Source organism: Pteronotus mesoamericanus, unplaced genomic scaffold (assembly GCF_021234165.1).
Source record: "Pteronotus mesoamericanus isolate MK-2021 breed Mesoamerican mustached bat unplaced genomic scaffold, CSHL_Meso_final scaffold_125, whole genome shotgun sequence".
Classification (NCBI taxonomy): domain Eukaryota; kingdom Metazoa; phylum Chordata; class Mammalia; order Chiroptera; family Mormoopidae; genus Pteronotus; species Pteronotus mesoamericanus.
This window is the reverse complement of record NW_026555304.1, coordinates 8,781,744-8,787,500: the sequence shown is the minus strand read 5'-3', so window position 1 is coordinate 8,787,500 and position 5,757 is coordinate 8,781,744. Positions and strand designations below refer to the sequence as shown.

The following is a 5,757-nucleotide window of genomic DNA, read 5'->3' as shown; positions in this document are numbered from 1 at the left end:
AATCAGAAAAATAGCCTAAGAATAAAATGGCACTGAATATGTATCTATCAATAGCCACCTTAAATGTACACCCAAGAGACATAGGGTAGCTAAATGGATAAAAAAACAAGAACTATATATATGCTGTCTCTAAGAGACTCAATTCAGATCAAAAAATACACATACTCTAAAAGAAAAAGGATGGAAAAAGATATTTCATGCAAATAGAAAGGAAAAAAAAGCTTGGGTTGTAGTACTTATATCTCACAAAATAGACTTTTTTAAAATTTTTAAAAATATTTTATTTATTTATTTTCATTAGACAGAGGGGAAGGGAGGGAGAAAGAGAGGGAGAGAAACGTCAATGTGTGGTTGTCCACTGGGGACCTGGTCCGCAACCCACGCATGTGCCCTGACTGGGAATCAAACCACAACTCTTTGGTTCACAGAATAGTGCTCAATCCACTGAACCACACCAGCAAGGGAAAAAAAAATAGACTTTAAAAACAAGGCTATAGTAAGAGACAGAGAAGGATACTACATAATGATGAAGGGGAAAATCCCACAAGAGGATATAACCCTAGTAAACATGTAAGCTCCCAACATAGGAGCACCTAAATATGTAAAGCAAATCTTGATAGACATAAAGGGAGAGATAAACAGAAATATAGTCAGTGTTGGGGGTTTTAACACACCATTGACCTCAATGGATGTACCTTCCAGGCAGAATATCAACAAGGAGACAGCAGCCTTAAATGACAGTTGATCAAATGGATTTAACTGATATCCTCAGAGCATTTTGCCCCCAAAACAGCAAAATATATATATTTTTCAAGAGCACATGGAACATTTTCTAGGATAAACCACATGTAAGGACAAAAAACAAGTCTCAATGAAATTAAGAAGACTGAAATCATATCAAGCATTTCCTCTGATCACAATGCTATGAAACTAGAAATCAGTCACAAGAATCTGAACTCTGAAAAACACATGAAGACATGCATGTTAAATACCATGTTATTAAACAATGAATGGGTCAACAAGGAAGATATCAAAAGATACCTTGAAACAAAAGAAAATGAGGATGCAACAATTCAAGATCTGTGGAACACTGGGAAAGCAATCCTAAGAGGGAAATTCATAGCATTACAGGATTATCTCAAAAAAAAAAAAAAAAAAAGAGAGAGATAAAGCTAAAATAAACAATCTAAATTCACACTTAAAGGAACTTGAAAAAGAACAACCAACAAGGCCCAAAGTAAGTAGAAGGAAGGAAATAATAAAGATCAGAGGAGATACTTACCTGGCAGGGGAGGTACCATGATCACAAAGGTGGTTTTCCCAAGGCAAGTCTTACCCATTGCTCTCTGGATGTGCTGACCCCTGCGATTTCCCCAAATGTGGGAAATTCGACTGCATAATTTGCGGTAGTGGGGGACGGTGTTCGTGCTCTCCTTTGGTTAAAAAAAATAGAGATCAGAGCAGAAATAAATGAAGTTGAGTTAACAAAAATATCAACGAATCCAAGAACTGGTTCTTTGAAAAGATAAACAAGATTGACAAACATTTAACCAGACTTATCAAGAAAAAAAGAGAGGGACCCAAATTAAAAAAAAAATCAGAAATGAAGAAAGAGAACTAACAACTGACACCAAAGCAATACAAAGGCTTGTAAAAAAATATTATGCACAACCATATTCCACCAAATTGGACAACCTGCAAGAAATGGATAAATTCTTAGAAACATACAATCTTCCATAACTATATCAGGAAGAATCAGAGGATCCGAATAGACAGATGTCGCACTGTGCCGGGGCTATAGGGGTGCGCTGCAGTGGGGGAGTGCCACAGAGAGCTCAGATTTCCCTGAACCTGAGGGAAACTGGCGGGGGCCAGCTGAGGTAGGAGCAGGGCTCTGAATCCCACAGAGCCCGGCCTGGGGTTGTCATGGATGAGGGGGATAAACACAAAAACTTCTCTGTTTGCTGGAAGAGCAGATGGGGGCACTTCCCTCTTACTGGAGAAGGCCATGGCATATCCCTCTAGTGGGAAAGGCCCCTGTTTCCCTTTGTTCCAAGGCTTTTATTGAAAATTTTACCAGTGGGGTCTGTACCAGTAATGCATATGTTATCTCATTACATCAGTATGGTAAGTTTCACAGTGAATATATGATGCTTTTAAGACAAGTGACAGGAGTACACTGATTTTCATGGGTCTGAGAGACCAGAATCAACAGTAGAGACTATACATAAGGGGAAAGTAGACTTAAAGGCTCCTTAAAGATATAGGGTAAAAGCTATAAATAAAGTAAATGTCTTAACAAGGTAAGGGGTGTAAATAAAGGGCCTTCGCAGCATGAGCTGACTAGAGATCTGAGGGAGGAACAGAGCACGCTCTAAAGAATTTACTTTTAGGCCTGATTACCCTGGGACCTGCCAGACCTGATTTAGGGCTGTTTTTCCTGCACTGTTTCAAGCCTGAGCCAGGCGGGGGGAGGGAACCACCAAGGGATAAGGAGACTGCTTCTGGGCTGCAATGAGGACTCTGGCCATGTCCAAGCCAAGCTGAGAGGTGCAGGGGCCTTTTTGCCCCTTCTCCGTGTCCCCCAATTTCATGTCTGCTGCCAATACCGGCCAATACCTGTCTTAGGTTGTTTACCTCAGTGCGAGGTAACTCACCTGTCGTTGGCCATTGGCCCTCTATGGCAAAGCAGAGAGGCAGGGGCCGCGCCCCTGCCTTGAGGGGACAGGCCAAGTCTCAGGAGGCTGCTTTCCCAAGACCTCCTGAATATTTCCTGCCTTGGGGCCCTCCAGCCTGTCGGCAGGGTTACAGCTCCTGAAACCAGGCAGGGCGTTTCCCAGCAGACAGATTACGCTTAGTGAAATTAAGCAGTAATCAAAAAAGTCCCAACAAACAGAAGCCCTAGGTCCAATGGCTTCACAGGTGAATTCTAGCAAGCATTCTGAGAACTACCACCTCTCCTTTTCACACTATTTCATAAAATTCAAGTGGAGGGAGGCCTCTAAAATTTATTTTATGAAGACACCATAATGCTAATTTAAAAACCAGATAAAGACACTACAAACAAAGAAAATTATAGGCCAATATCCCTGATGAATATAGATGCCAAAACTCTCAACAAATTATTAACAAACTGAATATAGCAATGCATCAAAAAGATTGTACACCATGACCAAGTGGGATTTATTCCAGGAATGCAAAGTTAGTACAACATTTGCAAATCAATAAATGTGGTTCACCAAATAAAGAAAATGAAGGGTAAAAACCACATGATCATTTCAACAGATACAGTAAAATATTTTGCAAAAACCTAGCACTATTTATGATAAAAACTCTCAGCAACATGGGATTAGAGGGAACATACCTATACATAATAAAAGCCATATATGACAAGCCCACTGCCAGCATCATACTCAACAACCTAAAACTACAAGCATACCCCTTCAGATCTGGAATAAGACAGGGATGTCCACTTTCACCTCTCATTCAACATAGGACTGGAAGTCCTAGCTATAGCAATCAGACAAGAAGAGGAAATAAAATGCATCCAAATTAGAAAGGAATAAGTAAAACTGTCATTATGTGCAGATGACATGATCCTGTACATAGAGAACCCTAAAGGTTCCTCCAAGAAACTACTAGGACTCATCAATGAATTTAGCAAAGTAGCAGAATACAAAATTAATATCCAGATATCAGCCCTGGTTGGTGTGGCTCAATGGATTGAGTGCTGGCCTACAAACCAGAAATCAGTTGCATTTTTCTATGCCAATAATGAACTAACAGAAATGGAAATTAAGAAAACAATCCCATTCAATTGCTACAAAAAGAATAAAATACCTAGGAATAAACCTAACCAAGTATGTAAAAGTCTTGTATTTGAAAATTTTCAGACACTGCAGAAATAGAAGATGATACAAATAAAAAAGCATGTACCATGTTGATGGATAGGATAAATTAACATCATTAAAATGTCCATACTATGCAATGTAATCTATAGATTGAGTGCAATTCCTAAAGATTCCAGTGATGTATTTCACAGAAGTAGAGCAAATATTTCAAAAATTTATATGGAACCACAAAATACCCTGCTTAGTAATAGTGATCCTGAGAAGGAAGAACAAAGTTGGAGGAATCACACTACCTAATATCACACTCTGTTACAAGGCCATAGTTATCAAACACAGCATGGTACTGTCTTAAAAACAGACAAATAGATCAATGAAACAGAACAGAGAGCCCAGATATAAACCCATACCTAGATAGATAATTAATATTTGACAGAGGAAGAAAGTACATACAATGGGCTGAAGATAGTTTATTCAATAAATTATATTGGCAAAATTGGACAGATACATGTAGAAAAATGATAATAGGCCACATTCTTACACCATACACAGGAATAAATTCTATGGATCAAAGACTTAAATGTTAGACCTGAAATCATAAAAATCTTAGAAGAAAACATAGGCAGCAAAATCTCTTCCTGGGCAAGGGAAACCAAAGAAAATATTTTAAAAATGGGACTATATCAAACCAAAAAAATAAAAAATTTGCACAGCTAAGAAACCATCAACAAAATAAAAAGACAATCCACAGAATGGGAGAATTTATTCACTGATACATCTGATAAGGGGTTAATAACCAAAATTTATAAAGAACTTACAAAACAACACCAAAAAACAACCAAAACCCCCAAACAAACAACACAATTAAAAAAGAGGCAAAGGACCTGAATAGACACTTCTCCAAAGAGGGTATACACATGGCCAACAGATGTATGAAAAGATGCTCAGCATCACTAATCATCAGAGAAATGCAAGTTAAAACTGCAATGAAATATCATATCACACCTGGCAGAACGGATATCATCAATAAATCAACAAACAAGTGCTGGTGAAGATGTGGAACACTTTTGCACTGTTGGTGGGAATGCAGATTGGTGCAGTCTCTGTGGAAAGCAGTATGGAGATACCTCCAAAACTTAAAAATGGATCTGCCTTTTGACTCAGAGATCCCACTTCTGGGAACATATCCAAAGGAACCCAAACATTAATTAGAACATAAGCACCCTTATGTTCATAGTAGCATTATTTACAAACACCATAAATGGTAGCAGCCCAAGTGTCCATCAATAGATGAGTGGATAAAACAATTATACGACATTTACGCAATGGAATTCCACTCAGTGGTAAAAAAGGAGAAAGTTTTGTGACAGTATGGATGGACCTGGAGAAAATTTTGCTAAGTGTAGTAAGCCAGTCAGAGAAAGACAAATACCATTGATTTCACCCATATGTGGAATTTAATGAACAAACTGAACTAACAAGCAAAATAGGGACAGATTCATAAATGGAGAGCAGGATAACAGCTAAGGGGATGATTGGTGAAGGGGTGGAGGGATTGAGCAAAAAAGAAAAAGGACTCAGGGACATGGACAACAGTGTGGTGACTGCTGGGGGAAGGATGGTATAATGGGACTAAAAGGCAACTGGAAAAAAACCAATAAAAATTAAATTAAAAAAATAGAGATGAGGAAAGTGAAAGAATGAAGTTGAAAAGTAAATAAAATTTAAGATTTTAAAAATATTTTTTGTTCATTTTTCTTTACTATTTTCTCTTTGTCATAATTTTTTCAGGAAAGAAAATATTTGAGTTGTAAATTCATTAGATTTTTAGATATTTGGGGAAACTTGACTGTGACAATTTAGAAAAAACAGTCACAAATCCTAATAATCAAGATAGTAAATAAAATTT

The 5,757-nt window shown here is 37.8% G+C and overlaps 1 non-coding gene across 1 annotated transcript; it reads left to right on the top strand.

Annotated features, from left to right (window-relative positions):
• The first annotated feature begins 1,274 nt into the window (after window positions 1-1,274).
• Window positions 1,275-1,438, top strand: LOC129082393 (U1 spliceosomal RNA). The gene has a single exon (XR_008530411.1). It is a non-coding gene; the product is annotated as a U1 spliceosomal RNA (small nuclear RNA).
• The last annotated feature ends 4,319 nt before the right edge of the window (window positions 1,439-5,757 follow it).